The sequence below is a fragment of the Anticarsia gemmatalis genome, chromosome W (genome assembly GCF_050436995.1).
Source record: "Anticarsia gemmatalis isolate Benzon Research Colony breed Stoneville strain chromosome W, ilAntGemm2 primary, whole genome shotgun sequence".
Lineage (NCBI taxonomy): Eukaryota > Metazoa > Arthropoda > Insecta > Lepidoptera > Erebidae > Anticarsia > Anticarsia gemmatalis.
In genome coordinates, this window is record NC_134775.1 from 6163643 (window position 1) to 6176285 (window position 12643).

General features: G+C 31.5%; 1 pseudogene; it reads left to right on the top strand.

Annotated features, from left to right (window-relative positions):
• Window positions 1–717: 717 nt before the first annotated feature.
• Window positions 718–12209, top strand: LOC142985742 (uncharacterized; annotated as a pseudogene).
• The last annotated feature ends 434 nt before the right edge of the window (window positions 12210–12643 follow it).

Below are 12643 nucleotides of genomic sequence, written 5' to 3' on the forward strand. Positions count from 1 at the left end.
AATAAGCTAAATTAGTGTTATGTTACAATGCTTAAGATAATGTAAACTATCGTATTTGGATTATATTTTCTGACACAGCATTTAATACACGTGCCCTTTTCTATATTTGGGATACTGTGACGTAGATTTACCACTATTTAAGAGTGTAGCTACTGAAGGAAGACCGTATAACATTTGTTCAAGAGCTACAAGCAGGAGCTGCTCCCCTCGGTACCTAGAAGCTTCCCAGATCTTCTCTAAGATGTAAGTACTTTTATTTCTATTTGATAATTTACTAATTTTACTATTCAGTCATTCAACTTTTAATAACGACTATTCGATCAATCAACTATTCAATAATTCTACTATTCAGTCATTAAACTTTTAATAACGACTATTCGATCAATCAACTATTCAATAATTCTACTATTCAGTCATTCAACTTTTAATAACGACTATTCGATCAATCAACTATTCAATAATTCTACTATTTGATCATTCAACTATTTTAAAAGCTATCATAACTTTTAAACTCTCGCGTTGCATGTTTAATGTATAATAGAATACGGGAATTAACGCGAACACTCTAGGTTAAAAAGCTCTTCTAGGTATTCAATCTTTTATAATATAATAATTTATTTAAAATAAAGCAATCTATTATCCATTGGGGAGCTCTATCATAAAGTTACTATTGCCACTTACTTACTAATATTATTTATTATTTTCAGGTCTAAGCAAATGGTTGACCAATTGTTCCCATCATCCGACGAGTCAACAGTTGACGTTCCTACAAAGTCAAGCAAGAAGAAGCGAAAGGTTCCTGAGAAGACATCAGATAGCCAGCCTTCTACTACGAAGAAGACGAAGGCGAAAGCTACGGCGCGAGATCTCTTCGGCACCGATAGCGACGACGACGACGAACTGCATCGTAGCAACACCACCGGTAAAAAAATAGCACCCATTTATTCCTACGTAACAAGGCGATTAGCAAACGGTTTTTCGCGTCAAATAGATGAAGATAAAACTGGAAATTATTATATTGAATTGAAAATTTATAATACTGATGAAATTGAGCGGGTGCCACCAGTCAATCGATGGCGGCATTCCGTAATAACTATAAAAAATAAAACAAATTCAAACACTGAGTCCTGGAAACATATAAATGAATTTATAAAGGAGACGAGGAAAGAATTTAAAAATCGTACACCAACTTTTATAAGCTCGTACCAGTAGAATACTTAATACTATCTAAACTAATCTCCAGGAATATGTATAATCTTATTACTTTTATAGAATAAATGTTAATTTAACTCATACTATGATTTAAGTGTATTGACAATACTTTATACTTAGAATAATAATGTATATTATATAAATGTATTTAAATAAATGTATTACTACTATTCTTTTAAATTATTCTTTTCAGCAAAACCATCCTCTACTGATTCACCATCAAGATCCTGTATAAATTGTGATAAATGTAAAATTGAGATTCCTAGAGATGAATACAGATATCATAAACGAACTAATATCCACAAATCGAATTGTTTGATAAAATCAGAGTTTGAAAATATTGATATAATAGCCACAGCATTTAAGAACAGAATAATGACTTATCGCTTAAATCCATCCATAGAAGACAAGTACCTCTTAGCAGATACGTTCTTGGATGGTAAGCGAGATGACATTTTGAAACTGATTAAGATATCATTATTAAAGAATACATGTATTAAAATAAACTTAAAACAAAGTAAGCAAATAGTGCTTACTTTGTTTTAAGTAAAACAGGTGAGCAACAGTTGAAGTCATTTGATACAAAATACGAAGTTATTTATAAAAGTACAGATTTTAATGAACTTTATTTAAATTTAAGAGATACTTTTAAGTCGAAATTAACCGAATTTGAGCACTGTGAATCAGGATGGTCATTCACATCACTGAGTCACTTAGAAATAAATATAAATAAATATTCTCCCATGAGAGGTGGATCTTACATAGAGCTACCAGATGTTATTAAGAATACAAAGAGTTGTATAAATATTAAGAATGATGATGAATATTGTTTTTTATGGAGCGTTCTAGCAGCATTATTTCCAGTTAAATATAATGTCTGCAGGGCAAGCTCTTATCCACATTTTAGCACAATATTTAATATAACTGGAATTACATTCCCACCATCACCCAAAGATATCAAATTGTTTGAGAACAAGAATTGTGATTTAAGTATTAATATTTATGGACTGGATAAACATTACAATGTAACTGGTCCCCTTTATTTAACAAATTTCAGAAGAGATAAACATGTAAATTTATTATATTACGAGAAAAATAACAGAGGTCATTATTGTTTGATAAAAAACTTATAACGCTTAGTGAGACGCCAAGTTTCACGACACAAAGGTCGAATGTATTTATGTGAGACATGTTTACAATTTTTTACAAGTCCAGCAAAATTTCATTCTCATGCATGTTCTAAGATTATAACTATATTACCTGATAAAAACAGTACGTTACAGTTTAAACACTTTGAGAGACAACAAAAAATTAATTTTGTTATATATGCCGATTTTGAAAGCCTGTTATGCGATTTTAATGAAACAAATACTGATAAAAATACTATAAAGAATAAATTGCACCAGCTTTCATGTTTTGCATACTATGTGTGTTGCTCACATGACAGAAAATTAAATAAATTTGTAACTTATCGAGGAGAAGACTGTGTACAAGTTTTTGTTCAGAAAATCATTGAAGAAACTAAATCAATCCATGAGATCTTGACAACTGTTAAAGCCATGAAACCAATGACTCCAGAGCAAATTAATAGTTATCACAATGCCAGCACATGTCATATTTGTAAACAATTGTTGTTTGATGACAAAGTGCGAGATCATGATCATATTTCATCAGAGTATAGAGGCGCAGCACATTCACACTGTAATTTAATTTATAGAGTATGTTCATTCATACCTATCGTTTTTCATAATCTATCCGGTTACGATTCCCATTTATTTATCAAAGAATTGGCAAAATACGATGGAGAAATAAAAATAATTCCCAAGACAAAATAAAAATATTTAAGTATTACTTAACTTATTGAAACCGATAAATATAATAAACCTTTGCAAATTAAATTCATAGATTCATTCCAGTTTCTTAGTTCAAGCCTAGATAATTTGAGTAAAAGCTTAGCAGACAGTGATTTTTTAAATCTAAGATCACTTTTTCCTGCTGACGAAAAATTTGATTTGATACGAAGGAAAGGTATATATCCCTACGAATATATTGATTCATGGGACAAATATAATGAGACACAGCTACCTCCAAAGCGTTATTTTTACAACAGCTTGCAAATGAAACATTTAACAGATAGCGAATATGAACATGCGCAAACTATTTGGAATTTCTTTAATATTAGAAGTCTTGGTGAATATACTGATTTATATTTGAAGTGCGATGTTTTACTGCTGTGCGATATTTTTGAAAACTTTAGAAATATATGTTTACAATATTATAATCTTGATCCTGCTTACTATGTAAGTTCCCCCGGTTTAAGTTGGGACGCTATGCTCCTTTACACTGGCGTTCAATTAGAATTGATTCATGATTTAGACATTTATAATATGATAGAAAAAGGAATACGTGGTGGATTAGCACAATGTTCCCACCGATATGCTAAAGCCAATAATGTTTATATCCCTCATTTTGATGATTCTAAACCATCAACATTTTTAGTATATCTTGACTGTAACAATCTTTATGGATATGCAATGACTAGAAAATTACCAATATCAGATTTTAAATTTTTGACAAGCCCTGAAATATTAACATTTTGTTTATTTGACACCCCTGATGATGCTGAGTACGGCTACATTTTAGAAGTTGATCTGATGTATCCCGAACACTTACATAATTTACACAGTGATTTGCCTTTCGCTCCAGAAAAGTTCATACCCATAGGAGGAAAGACAGAAAAGTTAATAGCGAACTTATATGACAAGTATAAATATGTAATACATTATATTCATTTAAAAGAATGTATTAAAAATGGTCTTGTATTGAAAAAAATACATCGCATACTGCAATTTAAACAAGAAAACTTTTTAAAAAAGTATATAGACTTAAATACTCAATTGCGTCAAGCAGCAAAGACATCTTTTGAAAGGGATTTCTTTAAGCTTCTGAATAATTCAATATTTGGAAAAACTATAGAAAATAAACGAAAACAAGTTGATGTTAAATTGGTGACTAAGTGCAATGATAATAAGAATAGAACAAATAAAACAATAGGTGCAGAAAAACTAATTGCTAAACCAAACTTAAAAAGTATCTGTATATTTAGTGAAGACTTTCTTGCAGTTCAATTGAATCCCGAAAAACTTGTTTTAGATAGACCTATCTACGTTGGTTTTGCTGTATTAGAATATGCTAAACAACATATGTATAACTTTCATTATGATTTCATTAAAAATAAATACGGTGAAAATGTTAAACTATGTTATACTGATACTGACAGTTTATTATACTTTATACATACACAAAACTTTTATAAGGATTTAAAAGAAAATATATTAAAATTTGATACCATTAACTTTGATTTTAATAATCCTTACGGTATTCCAAATGTAAATAATAAAATTCCCGGCTTGTTTAAAGATGAATTAGGTGGCGATGTAATAACTGAATTCACAGGTTTGAGAGCAAAACTCTATTGTATTAAGTCAATAAAAACGCAGATTAATAAAGCCAAAGGAGTATCAAAGCCTGTCACAAAGCGTTCGAAAATATCTAATTATAAGAGAGTTTTATTTAAGAATATTACTTTACAATGTAAGATGAATATGATAAAATCCAGCAAACATGTATTGTATTCGCAGGAAGTTAATAAAGTAATTTTAAATAGAATAGATGATAAAAAACTTGTTCAAACTAATCAAATAGACACTTTACCTTGGGGTCATTGTGACCGCATATGTTAGAATAATAAATATTATATTTGTACGATGTATGCCACGATTTTATAAACATTAAATTTTGTAATGATTTTTGTAAGCTTAATAAAGAACATATTTTACTCAGAATTTTGATTTTATTTATATTTTTATGAAATCACCTTACGAGTAATTTACTTAATTACCTCACAATGTTATTGAGGGGATAAAGAATATTGATTTTAAGGAACATAAAATGTAAGACTTTGTGCGGGTATATATTGGTATGTTTATTAGTGATAATATTAATAGGCGAGATGAAGTTGATCAAGCAGCCCATATCCCTGAATGTTAATAATATAAGCTTTAGTGACTCTCCTCACCACGTAAGGCATAGCCCTTTATTACCAAATACAATACGTTGTATAATATGTGGGCCATCTAACTGTGGAAAAACAAATGTTATGATCAGTTTAGTGCTACATGAAAATGGACTGAAATTCAAAAATCTATATCTTTACTCTAAAACCTCTTTTCAACCAAAATATCGCTATAATTTTGAGTGAAGTAATAAGAAGAATTCCGCAGATCAAATTCTATGAATTTAATGATGATAAAGATGTTATGGCTCCAAGTGAAGCTTTAACAAATTCTATTTTTATTTTTGATGACGTTGCAACTGAGAAGCAGACAAATATCCGTAATTATTTCTGTATGGGACGACATAAACAAATCGATTGTTTCTATTTATCTCAAACTTATTCAAAAATCCCGAAGCAATTGTTACGTGATAATGCAAATTTTTGTTATAGTATTTAAACAAGATGATGTGAACTTAAAATATGTTTATGAGGAACATGTCAGCCTTGATTTAAATTGGAACCAATTTAAAGATATTTGTAAAAGAGTTTGGAGTAATCGTTACAATTTCATACTTATTAACAAAAAATGTTCATTAAATAATGGCAGATACAGAAATTATATATTTTATAAATTTGATGATACAAACTGATATAATTGTGAATAACATACAAAGTAAATTAGTATTTGTTCTTCTTTATGTGAATGCGGTCGTTGAATGTAAGATGGAAAAAGATATTAAAATAGAAATAATGAAGTCCGTAGACTCCATAAAGAATAAAATAAAACAAATGAAAACTCAGGAATATACCATGAACTTATCACTTGATAAAATGCTAAAACCTGTCGCTGATCCTCTTAAAATGCTAGTTGACTCGAATACACCCATTATGAAAAATACGAATGTGGCAAATACATCTCTCAACAATACTAAAAACACTGAATCTGATGACATCAACACTAGCTCAAATGCAATGTTTGAGAACAGTTATAACCCAAACCAAGATTCTGAACAACCAGTTGAAAAGTCACCCAAAGTTGAATTACCAGATGACCTAGAAATATCATTAGAAGGTTATGATATCCATGACATTTATGATGGTGTAAATATACCGTTTGGGATAAGAAGTGAAAATAAGAGATTATGGATGGGTAATTTATCAGTATCCTTTTCTAAAATAGACAACTTGAATAGGGATAATGTCATTTTAGTTAAAATCGGTGACAGAGCCTATAATTTAACCCCTGGACTAAAAGAACTGTTACTTCGAAGAAAACCTGATTTAAAATTAATATCTGACAAGGACAAACTTGTCTATAAGGATATGCTACATTTTACAAATGCGCATAAGAGAGACTTTAATCCTAATGGTCAAATAAGAGGTGATAAAGGAACAAAATACCGTGCAATCATCAGGCCATTGTTTTCAGAAATATTCAATGACAAAGTTTCCAATAAATTTGGAGGAAACTTACCAAAGCTTAAGGAATACAAAAATAACACTGATTTAGTATATTGGGATGACCCTAATGAATTGGTTGAGAGATTGCAATTATTAGTTGCGTCAAGAGATGCTGGCAATTCAAATCACGATAACGAAATTTTATCAATAATCGAAGAATTAAAGGAAGCTGGTATTATTAAAGAATAAATAGTAAAAATAATGTGGCGTTTATTCAGTATTACATAGAACTTGCGTAGAGGCATAATTAAACTGAGACAAAAAGAAACATGAGTAAAGCCGATGTGGTCAACGAAATTCATAAAAATGCAAGAGTGAACTTTTCACGAAGACACGTTATCATGAAAGATATAGACGATCTATGGCAAGCGGATTTAATTGACATGCAATCAATTTCTAAGGAAAACAAAAATTTTAGATTTATTCTTGCTGTTATTGATACATTTTCGAAATACGCATGGGCTTTTCCTTTGAAATCGAAGAACAAAGATGCTATAAGTAACACTTTCAAGATGTTGTTAAACAAAGGACGTGTGCCTCAAAATCTTATGATAACATATCATATTAATCATTATTCAACATTTTCAACAAAAAAGGCTTCAATAGTTGAGAGGTTTATCCGTACCCTGAAATCCAAACTGTATAAAGAATTTAGTTTAAAAGGAAACTATAAATGGATAGATAATACTCTTGATAATGTTGTCTATAAATATAATCATACTAAACATAGAACAATTGATCAAATGCCTGCAGATGTAGATAATAAAAATAAAAAACGCCTACTGGAAAGATATATAGGTTTGTCAAAAAACGTGAAAAGTATGAAAAGTAAGTTTAAAGTAGACGATTATGTACGTATTAGTAAGTACAAGGGCACTTTTGAAAAAGGATATACACCCAATTGGTCAACAGAAATATTTAAAATAAAAAAGATTCAAAGTACTACGCCTATCACATATTTAATTGAAGATACAATTCGAGGTCGACCTATCTTAGGTGCATTTTATGCGCAAGAGCTTCAAAGAACGAAACATCCCGATATCTATCTAGTGGAGAAAATTCTAAGACGGAAAGGAAATAAAGTATTCGTGAAATGGTTGGGTTTGCCTCCTTCTGAGAATAGTTGGATTGAAAAATCAAATAAATTGTAACAAATTAATACATATTTTTTTAACTTTATAATTCTATTTATTAAAGGTTCAATATAATTATCATTAGTCTTATCATGTGTATTGGAGAGAGCAGTCTTCTCAATTGGCTAATAAATCATTTACCGTTTGAGTTACACTTGCCAGGCTATAATTATTGTGGGCCGGGCACAAAATTAATTAGAAGACTTAGACGAGGAGATAAAGGTGTTAATAAATTAGACGAATATTGTAAAGAACACGACATTGCTTATAATAAGTCTTCGAACTTGAAGGATCGCCACAAGGCAGATTTAGTTTTATTAAATATGACGAAAAAGCGAGCAGTTGCCCGGGATGCTAGTCTCGGTGAAAAACTCGCAGCACGTTTAGTATGTAGCGCTGTCAGCCAAAATTAAAACAGGTTCTGGACTAAAAAAGAGTAACTACAATTGTTCGCAAAAAGATACATCTGGAAAAGGACTAAAAAATAAATTGAAGAGCGTTATTACTAAAACAAAAAAACAAACGAAAAAATTAAAACCGAAATGCAAAAAAGTAGCTATAGAATTAGCTATGGCTGCTGCCAAGGAATTAGCTGATAATTCACCAATTAAACTTCCTCGTGTTATTCCTATACCAAAAACTGGTGGAGTGCTACCTTTGATTCCTATTTTTGCGGGGTTATCTGCGGCTGGAGCTTTAGCAGGTGGTGCAGCTGGTATTGCTAAAACCATAAATGAATTCAAAATGGCGAAAAAACTGTTAGCTGAATCGAAGAGGCATAACGAAAAAATGGAAGCTCTTTGCTTAGGCAAAGGACTAAGCCTTAAGCCACATAAAGATGGGCTTGGAATATTTGTATCAAAACAAAAAAACTAAGATATCGGCTACTCAATCGAGCTTTAACTAATTTAGACATATTAAGGTATGGGAATACTATTCCATATTTTAGAGGCGTCTTCATGAGAGATGAGCTCCCTAAATGTCCCTTCAAAAAAGAATGTGGAATTATTAATTTAGATGGGTGATAAACAGAACATGAAAAAAAGCTGTAAATTTTATAAAATTATATGAGAAATTACATAAAACGTGGTTATTATTGTAAAAAAATGTTATTATATCGATATCCTACCAGATTACATGAAAATACTTTAATATTTCGTAATTGTCTAGAAAATAAATTACAAAAATATATCAGTTACGTACCCCTCCGTGGACCGTTATCACAGGAGGTTTATAAGTTTAAGAGATAAACAAAAATACTAAAATCTAAAATTTCAGTGTTTTCTATCATTTTTTCTGTTGCAAATATTCTGTAGTTATTCGTAAATAATGTCGTAAAAAATAATAATCTTAATTGTTCAAATTATTGTACATAAACATGATGTTATAAGTTAGTACGACCCCTTCGGTGGTCTAACAAAAATATGCATTTAATACCGAAAAAACGGAACGTAACACTACTTTATTTATTTTTAGTGGCAACACTGTTCAACTGTCAGTTCAAACATTATCTGCAAGGGTAGTGTGCGTGCTATACGTCAAAATTAGATGATTTTTGTTTTAATAAGTGATTCAGTTATAATTTTGTCAAATATCGTTGCGACTTTTCTGTTACGTCGGTATATTGGTAAGTATTGTCATGATAAATACGTAATGTAATATTTCTCATAGCACATCGGTGGCCATTGTTGAAAATTATACGAGTTGTTTGCTAACCTAAAAATGTTGTGTCTTACATTGCATTTTATGAATGATTTTCCCTTCTGTAGACAAACTTTTCCGTGGACATGATGTCCACGGAAGATATGGTGTCTACAGCAGGGACTTTTAAAGCTACTTGTGTATAATCTATACTAATATAATAAAGCTGAAGAGTTTGTTTGTTTGTTTGAACGCGCTAATCTCAGGAACTACTGATCCGATTTGAAAAATTCTTTCAGTGTTAGATAGCCCATTTATCGAGGAAGGTTATATTATATATCATCACGCTACGACCAAAAGGATACCAGAGTACCAGTAAAAAATGTTACAAATACGGGGAAAATTTTGACCCATTCTCTCTTACGTGACGCAAGCGAAGTTGCGCGGGTCAGCTAGTTATACATATGTGGCTTTCGTTAATTTCAGGAAAAATGCCTCGCACATATAAATCGAAGCTTCAACTAAGCGAAGAAGAAAAAAAGAAAAGACGTCGGGAACAAAAAAAACAAAGTATGCGGAGAGCACGTAAGAAGTTGACCGAATTTGAAAAAGAAGAAATACGTAAACAGGATAGAGAAAGATACCACAAGAAGAAAGAAAGAGGTGCTATTAAAACTATTGACCAATATACTCCAAGACAACAACGCCAAATAAGGAAAATATGGCGAGAAAAATCAAAAAGACGCCGTGAGTTACAAAAAGCGCGAAAAGTTGCCACTGCTAGTCTAGATAATGATATGGCGTCAACGAGTTCTTCGTCACTTTCGCGCGTTGATGTAGGAAAGGCAACAGCTGCTAGAAACAGGAGAAAACTACAGAAAGAAAATGATACTTTGAAAATAAGACTCCTTAAAATGAAAACTACACTTCAAAAATACAGAATGCGTGTAAAGAGACTGAAAGCGAAAAAGTATAAAGATATTAACAGGTTGGATTCTAATAAAGTTAATGTTAAGACAGATGTAAGACAAGCTGTGCATGATTTTTTAGTACAAGACGAGTATAGCAGACTAACCGCTGGCAAAAACGAAACCATTACTAGAAATAAGACCAAACGCCAAAAACGCTTATTGAATGACACTCTCTTAAATTTACATGTTATTTTTCAAAATGAAACAGGTATTAAAATTTCATATCAGACTTTTCGAAGATACCGGCCATTTTGGGTTCTGTTTCCTAAAGCAGTTTCAAGGGATACATGCTTGTGTGCTTGACACGAAAATACGAATTATATAGTTCAATCACTTCAAAAAGCAAACATTGTACTTTATGGGTCTCCATCTGATATGGCTAAAACGATTTGCTGCAATAATACACTTAATCGAAATTGTTTGGAGCGCACATGTCAGGACTGTCAAAATAAGAAAATTACATTCAATGATTTTAATGGAAATGAGTTTATAATGTACAATAGATGGGTAACTAAAAATGTGAACGTAGTAATAAAAGGGAAGGAGAAACAATGCAAAAAATGTGTGAAAGAAACAGTTAAAACTACAAAAAAAAGTCTTGTACAATTATTTAACTCAATTTTATTTGTTTATATGCAGCACATTGCCAATTTAATTCATCAGATTCGATCAATCCAAACCCTCAAACGAGAATTGTCTTCTTCGGATGGTTTGCTACATATTGACTTTTCGTAAAATTACAATTGCAAATATAGTGCTGAAGTACAATCTGCACACTTTGGAGGCTCTAAGCCACAGTTGTCCATTCACACATGCGTGTACTACAGCAGCAATTTACAGTCTCCAGATGGTAGTTTTAAGGCGACATCAATGTGCACTATCTCACCAAACTTGCGTCATGATCCTGTCATGATATGTGCTCATTTAAGACCTATTCTTCAAAGGATTATAGAAATAAGCCCAAACTTAACAGATTTACATATATTGAGTGACGGTCCTACCACTCAATATAGGAATAAGTCTATGTTTTATTTGATTGCAAGTTTTTTAGGCAAAGAACTGAACAATGTTAAGAATATTACATGGCACTATAGCGAAAAAGGGCATGGCAAAGGAGCCCCTGATGGCGTGGGGGGTTGTGTAAAGAGATTATGTGATAACACAGTTGCAATGGGTAGGGATGTGTCTAATTATGACGAACTTATAACTTGTTTAAAGGACAATTGTAGGGGCATAGAGATTTATGGAATTGGTGAACCTGATATACAAGAAATTCAAAGACTTGTTGATCAGAGCACTATCAAGGCTTTTAAAGGAACACTCAAGATTCATCAGGTCTCCTGGAGTCGATACGAGCCAGACATTTTACATGCCCGGCGATTAAGTTGTTTATCCTGCACAGCACAAGCAGTTTGTCCTCATTTTGAAATTGGACAAATAAGAGTTCCATACGAAAGGGCTATGTCGAATTCTTCTCCGAGTTCTGGATCCGACAGAGGTGCATTCTTTCCGAGAAATATACCCACGTCTGAGGCAGATACAGAATCCCTCAGATCTAATAACTTAACACCTGAAGAAGGATTTTCTCAATGTAGTCCGCCAATTCGTCCTATGAAAAGAAATAGAGTGATTTCCGACTCTGATTCTGACGATTTTGAAATTTTTTCTGCACCAAAGAATAGAAAAAGAGAAACCATCCATTTCACTGACGGTGACAATTCTGATTTGGATTGATTAAGTTTGCATTTACTATCCTTTCTAGTTGATTTTTGTGTTTTTGTTTAATGTCCACATAAGAGATATCATTTCCGTGGACCATATATTATTATTTTTTTTTAACCTCAAGATTGTTGTTTATCATGTTTCTTTTTGCAAAAATCTCTTAAGTACACTGTTATGACTAATATGTTTATAAAGGTTTAGAACCATCGATTTTGAATAATAATACTAATTTCGCCTTTACCGTTGATTATTGTTTATTTTCGGTGGACACTCAAAAAACAAAAACTTGACTGATTTTATAGAATTTAAGGTTTTGATCACTGAATTCAATTACATTGTGATAATTTTGTTACATTTTATAATAAACGTTGATTATTTACATTAAAAAATAACTTATTATTTTTTTAAGTTTTTAGATACCCGTTTGTTTATCACCCAGATAGCTC